Source organism: Typopeltis vanoorti, chromosome 10, assembly GCF_054136105.1.
Source record: "Typopeltis vanoorti isolate ZY-2024b chromosome 10, IOZ_Tvanoo_1.0, whole genome shotgun sequence".
Lineage (NCBI taxonomy): Eukaryota > Metazoa > Arthropoda > Arachnida > Uropygi > Thelyphonidae > Typopeltis > Typopeltis vanoorti.
The window spans coordinates 51,085,548-51,099,645 of NC_143558.1; the positions used below are offsets into that span (position 1 = coordinate 51,085,548).

General features: G+C 33.6%; 1 protein-coding gene across 2 annotated transcripts in view; it reads left to right on the forward strand.

Annotated features, from left to right (window-relative positions):
• Positions 1–14,098, forward strand: part of LOC150102412 (uncharacterized) — a 261,771-nt gene that overhangs the window by 218,883 nt on the left and 28,790 nt on the right. The window lies entirely within an intron of this gene.

Genomic DNA, 14,098 nt, shown 5'->3' on the forward strand with positions numbered 1-14,098 from the left:
CAGTATGCCCTCTGAACTTCAAATCTCTGTCCACCATCACTCCCATATCCCTAGCCTCATCAGTTTCCGGTAATTCAGTACCATCAATAATATTATTCTCTATCAGTATTCTGTATCACGCATTAATATTTTCAATAATATTACCAATAATACTATGTTGTCAATTTTAATAGCAATTCTACAGTAAGTTAATTTTAATAGTTATCATCATAAATATAGGGAACGTAATCCTGAAATAACTTGTGATATAACCTATTGAAATAATCTTTGAAATAACCTGTGATATAACCTTGTGAAATAACCTTTGATTCTTGAGTGATTCCAACAACTTTCAAGCTTTCTGAAACATATTATTGGTAGACAGCATGTTCATATGCTTTATGTACCTGTGCATGAATAGTAATTATTTTTTTCTTTTTAAGTATTCATTCATTTAATTTTTTACTCTCCCATTTACTATTTTTAATGAAACACTACTGATGATCCTAAAAAAAAATGTGTTCATAGGTGGATGTACTAAATATATTATAAAATGCCAACAACTTTCAAGCTTTCTGAAACATATTATTGGTAGACAGCATGTTCATATGCTTTATGTACCTGTGCATGAATAGTAATTATTTTTTTCTTTTTAAGTATTCATTCATTTAATTTTTTACTCTCCCATTTACTATTTTTAATGAAACACTACTGATGATCCTAAAAAAAAATGTGTTCATAGGTGGATGTACTAAATATATTATAAAATGCATTAAAAATGCAGTTTTCTTCATTGTCTAGGCCAGTGATTCTTAACCGGTGTTCCGCGAACTAGTTACAAGTGTTCCGCCAGTGAAAGATGTCACATGACACAGTTCTGAGTATAAATGGCTATTCTGAATAAAAAAAAGTCGAGGGACTTATTTTCCATTATAACAGAACAATTAACAACTTTCCTTCCTTAAATACACACAATTATGACTGGATACGAAATCCATTTGCCACAGTTAATACATCGAGTTGTGAATTTTCGTTACAAGTAGAAGAACAATTAGTTACCTTGTCAACATCATATTTGTATGAGCTTGGGTTTTCAACATTAACCCATATAAAAACTAAAAAGCGTGAAAGACTTACTAATATAAACAAAGAGATTAGGGTAGCTATATCACATATTAGACCTGATATTGTTGAAAGCCGACAAGCTCAAGTATTTTTTTAATTATTTTAATTTCTGTTTCTGTTTAACATTGTGATGGAGGAGGTGAGAGAAGATGCATCTTGGACAATGTTGTATGCAGATGACATCTTGCTGTGTGCAGATTCAAGAGAAGAAGCGGGAACTAAACTGGAAAGATGGAGAAAAGTACTGGAAGAGAGAGGTATGAGACTGAGCAAAAGTAAGACAGAGTATATGTGTTGCACAGTGGGCGGTGGCCAGGAGACAGATCTGGAGCTGGAAGGAAATGTCATCAGGAAGGTGAGGGACTTTAGATACTTAGGTTCAACAGTGGAAGAAGATGGAGGAGCTGAGAAGGAAGTGGGATGCAGGATACAAGCAGGTTGGAGGAACTGGAGGGAGATGGCTGGAGTGTTATGCGATAAAAGGGTGCCGATCAATCTGAAAGGCAAAATCTATAGGACAGTAGTGAGGCCAGCTATGACGTATGCTATAGAAACTGTGGCCCTATGGAAAAATAACATCAGCAGGATGGAAGTAGCAGAGATGAGAATACTTAGGTGGATGTGCGGTGTGACCAGAAAGGATCATCTGAGAAATGGCTATGTGAGGGGAACAGTGAAAGTTACGAACTTAGGAGCGAAGATACAGGAGGCAAGGTTGAGATGGTTTGGTCATATGATGAGGAGGGAGGACGAATATGTGGGAAGAAGGGTCATGCAGATGGATGTGCAAGGAAGGAGGAAGTTTGGGCGGCCAAAGAAGAGATGGAGGGAGCTGGTAGAAGAGGACTTGAGGATGAAAAACTTGGATGTGGTGACAGCCCAAGACAGGAGGATGTGGAGGAGACTCATCATCAACAGTGACCCCACTTAAGTGGGAGAAGCTGCAGAAGAAGAAGAAGTAGTAATATTTTTTAAAGCTGACAAGCTCAAGAACTTATTTTAATGCGATATCGTATTAAAATAAGTTCAATTTTTATAAAAGGCAAGTCCATGCATATTTTATTGTTAGTTTTATGACCCTAATGCTCTTGGTGTTCCCCAAAGTTTTCTTATAATCAAAAGTGTTCCGTGACTTTGAAAAGGTTAAGAACCACTGGTCTAGGCTGAAGTGATGAAAATAACAGAATGAACCAGTTTTACTTTATGACCACCTATTAAGAGTATCTCATAAAAATTTCAATTTTTATTTAGCCCCCACAACTTTTGGGGCCTCAAAGTCAACCATTTTTAATTTTTTGAGTTTTTTTTTCTTTTCATAGAAGATTGATAGAAGAGGCACTTCAATCTGATTAATTTGGGCCATACATATTCCCCTACATGTATACATGAAAAGTACAGAAAATCAGATTTGTAGATTCACCTTAGGGTATAGAGTACAAAATAGGGAAAAGACACCTGAAACACTTTAAGCAGGTGGCTTCAATCTTGGAAAAAAAAAATTAGTTTGTCTGAAAATGAAAATAAGAAATCAAGAAGTACCTTGAGCATTAAAACAGCAGAAAAAAAATCAGAAATTGGATAGTCTTGAAAATAAGCTGTGATTAATTTAAAATATATACAGGTATCCCTTGATTAACGCAATTAATTAATTAATCCCTTGATGTTACCGCATTACTCGAATATAATAATCAATGGTAAAAATTACAGTTCATCCATGATTGATTACTGTATTAATAATTCATTTTATATGGTACTCTTTTAGGAAAGATTAAAAAATGAATGCAAAGTAAATGTTTAATAAATGCTTGTACCTACATTAGTTACTGCAATTTTTTATCAAAAAAAGTTATCAAGAGTCGTTTGAACAATTTTATTTTTTTTTCCTATCAGCATAAATTTTACGATAACAAGCAAAATGACTCTCTAGACCTCGGCAAACAAGCATTCTTCGATTATCATCTGAATCCATACTTGCTGCTTAAGCAATTCTAAACTGCAAAATATTCCACCCAGTTCTTTCATTGTTATCTTCTTTGGAACCTCATCTTTACATTCCATTTGTTCATTGTCTTCATATGTGCATTGTTGTTCAGTTTCAAGAAGATCATTGTCACTGAAATCTTTTGAATTTGAATCCAATAATTCTTTAATATCTTCTGCATCAACACCATCAAAACCAAGGTCTTCACCAATTGCGACGATTTCTTCAACCACATTGTTCAGAGGATGTTGAAAACCACCTAAGTCATTAGCGCATTCTGGCAAAAGATTTTTCCAAACAGCTCTCATGCAGCTAGAAGACACTTGCTCCCATGAGTCATGAATGTTTTCAATTGCATGTTTAATGTTACATTTTTTCCAAAATTCTTGAAGTGTAATTGCATTTTCTCCTGTTGTTGTTTCTACTGTCTTCGAGAATGTCTTTTTAAGAAAATAGGCTTTAGAAAAACAATTAGTTTTATTGTGTCACTGAATAAGGTTCACAGACATTTGCAGACTGTGTAATATATTTCTCAACAAATAGTGCAATTAGAGACAACTGGGAATATATAAACACTAACTAATAATCACATCTCCCCTCCAACAGAAACTGTTGTATAGACTGGAGCAAACCGCATGTTGCAGGTGCAAGATATGGTTTTGCTTGACACTACCCCATCATGAACGTGTTAAAACTAAGAAATATATATAGTGAATGCATTTCAGTTATTATGGAAATTGGTTTAAAAGAATTAGCATTTCAATTCAATTGTCAGCTTGTTTTGTTCGATCTTTTGTTCAGTCGCACGATCTTTTGTTAATGCTGCACCAATCATATGCACTTCTTAATAGTTGTTTTTTCTCTACTGGCCTACAATCGCACACATCTTTCACTTCTCATTAGTAATTTGTCAAGGATTGTTCATTACATATCTCAAGTCTTAAATTACTGGTAATTTTTGCTTGATATAATGGGAAAGAAGATGACTCTATTTGGATAGATAACTTTGATTTGCACACAAGGAAACCACTCTCGAGGACAGAAGAAGTGATGGAGAATAGAAGCTTCTTGGTAAGTCATACCCATTTTCAGTTGTTTTTTTCTGAAAACTCTAGTTTCCAAAAATCCCTGCATATATCTCGCACCACGATTTTTTAGCTTTAATTTTGGGAAAAAAGTGCAAGTTATAGTCGAGTAAATACAGTATTTTTTTTAGCTTTCAAATTCTTAAGTATGGATCATTGGTTAAAGATTGGATTTATAAAACACAAAAGAGAGCAATATAGCAGATATAGAAATAAGCAATTTCACTTGTCTCATTGATGATAAATTATTTATATTAAGTAAAAATGTACAGTATCTTTATAAATTTTGTTCTATTAAAAATAAATCATATTTTTTTGTTTAAATGTACATCTAAATTCAAATAAAACAGACATTTACAATGAAATATATTTATTATTATTATTATTTTGATAAGGGTATTTTGAAAAGGTACTTAGTAATAAGTAATGTGGCATTTGCACACCACGGCGCTTGGCCGCACGAAGGAAGACTTCGTTTCGAGTCTAGTCGGCGACTAGAGGAAATTTTTCTAAGCCTTTTTTCGACTGGTTCCCGAGTTAGTCAATCTCTGGCATGGGCAAGTGGGTTTTTCGTCCCATAAACTCAAGAAAATTGACCGTAGAACCCACATTATTTCACACATTAAATATATTGTGTTAGGGTTAGGAACCATGAGATGGCGGCACATTTGAGCCGTCTCTCTTCACTGTGTACCGCTTAATTAGTGATAGCCTTGGGCCATCTATCTCTGATTGGTACCAGTGGAGATTGAACTGCCCACTCAGTCTCCATAAGTTTGATAGGGCTAAAATGGCCTCGCCTGCTCCCCGTATACGGGGAATAAAAAGGCGTTAGCTGATTTTTTTTTTTTTTTTTTTTCTGATTTTACTTAGTAATAATGAAAATTAAAGAAGGGGTACATGGATTTCTGAAGTTTCAGAAACACTGATCTATCCAAATATTTAGTGTGAAACATAGGTATATATTACGATTTTAGTTTTCTTAAATTCCGCTTCGAATTTGGATAGACGAAATAGCGTCTATCCAAATATACACTTCTTACATTTTTTTCAGCGTCATTTCAATTTTGAATGTGAAACATATTGAGTGTATTGTGTATTCTGTGTTTAAGTGACTGGACAATTTTTGACTTTGATTTTAATTGTGTACTTATTTTTGGATTTTTGATAGACAAATAAAATTTTAAAGATAATAGTTTATAAATTATAAACATATTAATCAGCTGAGGGACCATAGCGAAAAACCCCGTATATATGCGGGGTAGATTATCAGCGTGTCAGGCTGACGCGGATCGAATTAAATTAATAAACATAGGTTATTTATGAGCTATAAAACTCTTTACATGATCTAAATTTGTTTACACATACTGCAATTGGCCCTTTCTTGATACTCTTTTGGTGTATTTTTGCATCATTTCATTTTGTGCATTACAGTGTTACTGTGCAGTTGCCTTTTGTTTTATAAAATATATTTATTGTTGTTTAGTAAATTTTTTGTGAATTTGGATTATTATTCGTGTAAAGTAAGTATGTCTGTTATATTTTTGCTAAGTTTGAAAATCAGTTAAATTGTTTCATTTTAATTAATTATCTTATTTTGAAAACAAAAGATTTTTATCTTATGTTGGGTAGACGTCTAGAAACTAAATCATTTTCAATAAGAGATTTATTTATATATTTGTTCTTGTTCTGGTTGGAAGACATTGGGGTTGGGGTCCTTTTACTAATTTCTTTAATAAATAATTTTAATATTCTAGAAATGTCTGAATTATTAAACAATTACCAGAATGTAAAAAATATTAATTTTTTACATTCTGGTAATTGTTTGCCAGATAATAGCCACTGATTGATTTCTCAGTGATATAAAAATATCACTGAGAAATCAATCAGTGGCTAATATCTCTACATGTTAATTTTCAAAAAATACCTAAAATGCAAGCATATTTATTATTCAAAGCCTCTGAAAAATCAAATTCTGTAATAAAAAATAAATAAAATAGTCAGTCTTGGGCTATTCACCTTAAAAATAATAGTCGGTTGAGGGGGTTAAAAGATAAGTTTAAGGGAAAATTTCAGAAATTATTATTTATTTTGGTGGACAACTTTTAATGCTCTTAATTTAAAGTCTAACCAAGTTGTTAACCCCTAGATGCCAGAAAAAAAGTCAAAGAAGCTATTCGGCACAAAACAGGAAAAGACATTTGCAATGAGTACAACTGGAACATAAATTGGCTGGATCGCTGAATAAATTTTTAACTTCAGGACCACATAAAAAATGAAGAACAGAAAGTTCTGACGAAGCAAGTACTCCGTGTAGCTCTACTACAGAAAAAGAGAGGATACAAGATAACTATGAAGAAACAAATGTTACATGCGAAAATGAAACTGGCCTGACTGGACTGGCCTGACCGGTTAACTTGTGCTTCACATAGGAGGTCGGTAATCGACATATGAGTATATTTGTAGTTAGCTTGTGAGGCTCATATACCAACTACTAGTATACTCGTAATTGGCAGCGAACGTGTTAATCATTTGATGAAATGATTAATGGCTGTTTTCTAAAAAGAACAATATCATCAGCAAATCATAGTTGATTCGTTTCTTGCCCATTTACTATAATTCCTCTATTTTTCCAGTCAAGAATTTTAAAAATTTCTTCTAGAGCTGTTGTAAACCATGTTGATGAAATGTCATCTACTTGTCTAACTTCCTTTTTTATAGGAATTTTCATATTTGTTTTTGATTTTATAGATGCATTTGAATTTATATATCTATGACCGAGTATATCAATATTACTTGCTTACTTATTCCTCTAGGGAGCATAGGGCCTTGACCACGGATCTCCATCTCACTCTATTTTGTTCCTCCCTGTCTTTATCTCTGTCAGCTCATTTTTGGTCTACTTCTGTTCCTCTTTCCTTTTTCTTGTTTTTCAGGTTTTCTTAGGACATATCTTATCCATCTAAATTTTCTCTGATTGATATCATACATTATTGGTTTTTGTTTTGTTTTCTGCCATAATTCTTTATTGAATATATTTTCCAGCCATTTTATTTGTAAAATTCTTCTTAAACAAAGAAGCTTTGCAGTTTTTTCTCAATTGTTTTTGTTGTCGTCATCCATGTTTCTGATGTATGGAGTAGAACGGATTTAATATTTATATTAAATAAACTGATTTCATTTTTTAAATCTATTTCCTTTGATCTCTATATTTTCCCTACCTTGTTAAAAATTCTCTGTGCTGTCTGTTTCCTAAATTTTAGATCTATGTATTTATTATTGATCCTAGGTAATTAAAGTTCTCCAGTATTTCCAAAATTTGACCATATGTCATCTTTTTGTTTGTTATTTATTTTCATTTTATTTATTCTTAATCCAGCAGTCAAGTCTTCATTTAGTTTTATTCTTTTTCCCTTCATATGTTGTTGTGTATATTCCAGTAAACATATGTCTTCTGCAAAATCCAAAAAATCCAGATTGTGAACCTTTAGTAATCACAGGAAGGACCGTCATGACTGTTCACTACTTGCTTTCAGAACTTCTATCGGTATCTCAACTTCACGTAGGTGTCTTTCCTCATGCTACCCATTACATACTTTTAAAATATCAGGGTATATTTCTTCCTCTTCAATTTGGGGTATTACATTTTTGTTTGCATACTGGTTTAAGTTTTTGGAATCATCATATAATTTGATATAGAAGGATTCTATATTCTATTCCTTGTATAATATGTTCTTTGTTTTTAATTACTCATATTCATCTTTAAGGGCTATTAATTTATTTAATATCTTACTTAAAGACTAATTAATGTTAAATTAAAGAAATTATTTCTTCCCTCATTTTTTTGAATTAGTGTTTTGGTTCACAACATGATAGCACCTCTGTACCTCTGCTGTGAAAGAAGAACTGAAAAAAATGCTATAAATGTACCTAGTTACTTTTCTAGAATAGTACTGTATTTACTGCACAAGAATGATAATTAATAAATCTATAGATCCTCTGGAAAATGATGGAAAGAACATATGAATTCAATACATTCAAATTCAATAGAAATCAATTATTAAGGTGTATGCAGATTTCATTGCCACAGTCTGATTCACTGAAGTTTAACATACAACACATTGTGGGTGGGCCTAAATATCAGTTTCATTGATATTTTAGGCTTTCAGAATTTAGTGCTAGACATTCTTTTTCTTATTGGCTAATAAGAATAAATAATAAATAATATGAACAATAACACACAATAAATAACATATCCCTTTAAATGAGATATTGTTTGTATTATGGTAAGTAATCTAAACAGTGTATCTTCAACAATTACAAATAGAGTTCTTAAAAACTTTGGTGCAACAATTTTTGTATACCAAATTTTGAAGAGCATATTTAAATGGCTAAACAAATTATGTTTATGAGTAGATGAACACAATATAGCATATTTGTAGTGAGAGCTTCTGTACTTGTTTTTCTATTTCAAAATTTATTTCATTTGACATATACTAATTTCTTTAAGAAATTATCAGTATTCATTCAGTTCCAAGGCCTAGGAATCACATGTCGTTTTAAAACAAGTAAACAAATAAATAAATAGATTGATGGAAGTTTTTTCAGTTGGCTATGCTACCAATTATATATTTGGCTTAATCCTTTATCCAAGTGTAAGCAAACAAAGTTTGTGCCTGAAATATTTTCAGGACTGGGGCAACTCGTGGCAAAGGTGGTATAACTTCTCATCACTTGCCTTAGTATCCCATAATGCAAAGCACATCTCTTTGCAGACATGTATAATGCTATGCATTAAGGGAAGGGTCACTATCCAGACTGGTTTCGACTTTTATTGAGGTCTCATCAGTGGGAGCTAGACCCAGACAGAGGTGGTTGATACTAAGGTGGAAGTAATGGAGAAGTCGTATTTCCATATACGAGTTGCCAAAAGGTGTCACACCTTATTATTAAAATGCTCTGGATTAGAGATAAGTTGATGGAAGTTTTCGGCTCCTCAAGATTTATCAACTGTCATCAAAATTTGCAGTCCTCTTACTGTCTGGGTTCCACAGAAAAAATCACTTGTTGTCGCCATCATTATTCTACTTTTCTCTTTCTAAAGTGAGCACTTATGTCCTATCTAAGCAGACTCAATTGATCATTTACATATATCTGGAGTGGTTAATTCCTTAACATTTTCCTTTAAGGTATCAACTTTTGCCTGTGATAACTCATTATTTTTCTGTATGGTATTCCATAATTACTTATTTGTGGATTTCTTACATAATTTCATTCCATTCCATAGAAATCTTTGATGTGAGAAGGCTCACCTTCTGAGAAATCAGTTAATATCTAAGTACTCAGAATGCTCTCACTCCAGTTCCATGTACAACTTATCCAAAATTCATTAGTGATCTGCGAGCTGATCAATTCTCAAGACTTTTTTGTTACATCTGTTTGTTACTTTTGTTGGTATAAACAGATGTAACAAAAAAGAATTGATCGGCTCGCAGATCACTAATGAATATTAGTGATCTGATCAAACCTAGATTTACTGAAATCAGTAAGTGAGTCAACATTTTATACATTAGCAGACAATTTATCATTTCTGCGGTAGCTCTTGATTTTCTTTGGTGGTCTCTAATATTACATTTTTTAGGTATGGATGCTGAAATAATAATCCATGATGAATAACGCTTCACAAGAGATGTATTACTGTTGTAAACTAAAACAGCATATAAACTGTTTTTGTTCATATAACAGTTTTAGTTATATTAACAACTATTATGTATTTTTACTAGTACTTTAATTATTACTACTACTAACTAATTTACTTGCTTGATTATTTAAAGTGTGCTACTCTAAATTAGTCAGACATTTTTGTTTACTATTATTAAATCTTGCAATTAAACTTATTCATTATAGGTACACTACTTGGAAAGAAGTCAACAGACATCATAGTGTGAAGAACAAATAGCCATAGCACCCCATAATAAGATGTAGGACCTCCTTTCACTGCAATGATTTCAGCAATCCTATAGGGCAGTGCTTCCCAAACTTATGGACGTAAAGGCCCTGTTGGAAAAATAAAAATATTTCAAGGCCCCCGTCGAAAAAAGAAATTCATAATACTGACATATATCATTATAATATTTATTGTATTTATTTTATTTTATTATTCCACGGCCCCCCTCAACAAAACTAACAGCCCCAAGGGGGTGCCGCAGGCCACAGTTTGGGAAGTACTGCTATAGGGAATACTTTCCACAAGTGTACAATAGTGATTAATGGGAATTTTGGACCATTCTTCCTGTAGGCATATAATGAGGTCCTGGACTGTTGTGAGGCAGACATCCCTTGACCTCACCCAATGCTCCAGTTCATCCCACAGATATTCAATAGGGTTAAGATTAGGGCTCTGTGGAGCCAGTCAAGTGTGGTGATGTCTATGTTCACAAATCATGCAGTTATAGCAACAGGCTTATGACACAGTGTGTTGTCTTGCTGAAAGAGAAACAGTCAGTTCCGTAGAAAGCATTGCATTATCCAGAATTCAGATATCTCTTGGAGTTCAGTGTTCATGGCACGACAAACAAAGGTCGTGCCATGAACACTGAACAGGACCATACCATCACACTGCCACCTTCGGATTTCATAATTGGGTTATGTACTCTGATAAGAGACATTCATCTGGCATCCCTAACACCAACACCAGTCCATCTGGTTCAGTGGAAGGTGTAGCAGGATTCATTGCTCCATAACCCAGTTTTCCAAGCTTCCATATCCCACTGTACATGCTCTTTGCACCACTGAAGATGATGCTGGTTCTGAATATTTTTGTGCAAATTCATGTTTCAGTCAATGTGCAGAACTCTGCATTCACTGTGTCAGCTGACAAATGGCTGTTTTTATGTATTATCCTTCACAGAATCCTATAGTCATGTTTGGTGGGTTGTCCACTGTAGGTAGCACTTGCAATTGATTCCCTACTTCCATCTCAGTATGATATCACTGATTGTTGACTTCAGATGGCCCAATTCATCGACAATTCGCAGAACAGAAAGGCCTGAAACATGGCATCACTCTCCATATTCTTTCAAACTCCATCAGTTCTCTTCTCACAGCCATTTCATCTGGACACAGTTGCACTGACTTGGGAACACATCATATTCCTCCAATTTATCCTTATCCTGCCTACAAACGTGCGACTTGCTACATAGCACGATGCACCTTGCCCATTGGGGTGTCCATTGACTTCTTTATCAAGCAGTGTATATATGTTCTTTAATAAGGTCTGAATGAGTTAAGTCGAAACTGACCTTTCTGAGGCATTTGCTGCCAGTCAGGATGCACCTATTAAAATGCATAAATTATACTTAATAAGAAATTGTATCCTGTTTTCTTCTTTATTTTAAACAAGTGTGAACAGATATATGAAAAATCTTCAAGATCAAGTTTGTTTCCAGCCTGTTTGACTGCATGAACATTATACTTATTCTCCAACCAGCAGACTGCAGGTTGGAATCCCAGTGCAGGCATGAGTGTTTCTGAATGTCTTCAGGTGGCAGATGAATTTCGTTCTCCAGTGTGAGACCACCACTTTGATTATTAAAGATCTGAAGTAGTTTGAAAAAGTTCCATGTTTAGTATCTATAGCAGGGCTCCTGGTTTATCTAATAACCCACCAACAATACCTATGTACAATAGAAATAATGATTTTGTGGGTAGGATGTTCATAAAAGTTTGCATCTAGAGTCAGTTGATTTCACATCAAGATGCCCTAGTATCTCAAAATACGTGTATGAGAAGTGAGTAAACTGTATAATTTACTTTCCTTCCAAGCAAAAATTACTTGCCATTAAAATGTGTGCTTTTCTTGCATTTCCTTCAGGTCAGAAAATGCATGGGTTTTTTTTAATGTTTTTTTTTTAATATTAACCCCATGGGTGAGAATTTGCAAAACCTATAGTGCATCATTGCCACATGGGAACAAATGGTCAGGAAAAAAAGAAGGCACTTGTTGATAGGTTTTTGAGTAAAGGAAATTGTAGTCCTTAGGAGTAACTGAGTAGGGAGGCTGTTCCATTTGCAGTCTTTAAGGGAAATAGAGTGGGGTAGGCTGTTCCAAAGCATAGAGATAGATGGAAGATCAAATGAAATAGGAAAAGAAAGTTGGTTTGCTATGTCTACAGCTGAACAGCAAATGGATGTTGAGTGGTAGCTACTTATGTGTTTATGGACTTGAAGGAAAGTAGAAGAATGTGCCAGTGCAAGCCAGTTTAACAAAGTAGCAATAAGGAAAATATTGTAGCAGGCATGACGTGGAAACTATGTTTATGAAATCTAGTGGCTGGGGTGAGTCTTTGAAAGAGAAACACTAGTTAACCAGTCCCTCTTCTTAACAAGATCAAGTATTTCTCAAAAAGGTTTTTTTTTCATTTACTACCTATATATGAGAACATTATTCTGAGGTTCTCATATAATACCATATAAATTCTATGGATTTGGAATTTATATGGTATTAGGAGTTGTACAGGAGAAAGTAATGTCTTGAGCACAAAAAAACATCTAGTTTTTTTGGAGGTGGAGGATGCTTTAGATATGATGTTAGATATCTGATGTGATCTCTCCTGTGATATCTGATATTAAAGATGAATAAAGGTGAAGGATGGTCTTTCTTGCGTAAAATAATACAGGAGTATGTTTTGGTGGCATTGAAGTTGACAGAGAAATATGGCAAGGAAATTGTTTTTAAACCATTAATTATGGTAGATCATGTGACTTGGAATATATGAGAACTGCAAGATTTGTCATATAAAGAAGAATAGAGAGTATAGTTAATGGCAAACTCTGGATCTATTCCAAATACTTTGGAAATGTCTAGAGTGACTACATGGAGTCACCAAACCCCTCCAAAACTATCTCAACAATATCTAAATATGATATTATCTTTATGTAATTATACTGTTTGGCATATACAAAACTTTCTAACCAGTTCTACTATAATGTTTTGCTTCTTAGCCCTTCTTACTTTACCTTCTTAGCCCTAGATGTGTTCCTCCAAGATATATCAGTCTAATTGCCATAAATAAAGCAAAACATGTTATCCTAAGTGCAATACTAGCTAAGAAAAGGCAGAACTTAGATAAGAGTGCCTTTTGTTGGCACTTATTCCAAACAATATCCTGTGCATACTTTGCTGTTCAAAAATGAAAAGATGCATCTGCCAGAAATTCTGCTATGGATGACCCAACACCAAATATGACAATTATCAACCAAAGTAAGAGCAATATACTAAACAATCTGGTTATATTTATCAGGTTTCTGCAATATCAAAGAATGCAAAAGTAGACTGCAAGGATTGAGAATCTGTCATTATACCCATTCCAAGTAAAACTCTGTTCTTGGAAGTGACTATTATCTATCCTATCTGGCAGTGTTGATTCCCTACATGGTTTGTGCTGTGTACTGTTTAACAAACTAACTTCCAACATGATAGGTGCCATAATGCGTACATAATACAATTAGTCGGGATCACTACATTAAAAGATTGCTTGCCAGTGGTGATAACATGGAACAATTACTGCATGACTTGTTTCTGTTTCCTTGCTGGGTCACGAGTTCTGTTGTTTTGGAAAGAACAGACTGTTCTATTTTTTACAGTTTTATTTATTTATTTTTTTACATTTATGTGATACATATCATGTGATTTTTCTGCCAGAAACCAAATTTTGCATCTCCCAATGAGTAAAGCATGCGAAAATAATACTAACTTTACAAACTGTGATAAAAATTAGCCATTATATAGATAAAAAAATTAAAAAAAAACTGTACCATGTTATTCAATATAGTTTTACAATTTGAACTTGCTATTTACTTATACAAATCATCAAAATATTATAGCTGAGAAAATTTAATGCTGCATTTCTTAAATTCTGTGATTCAG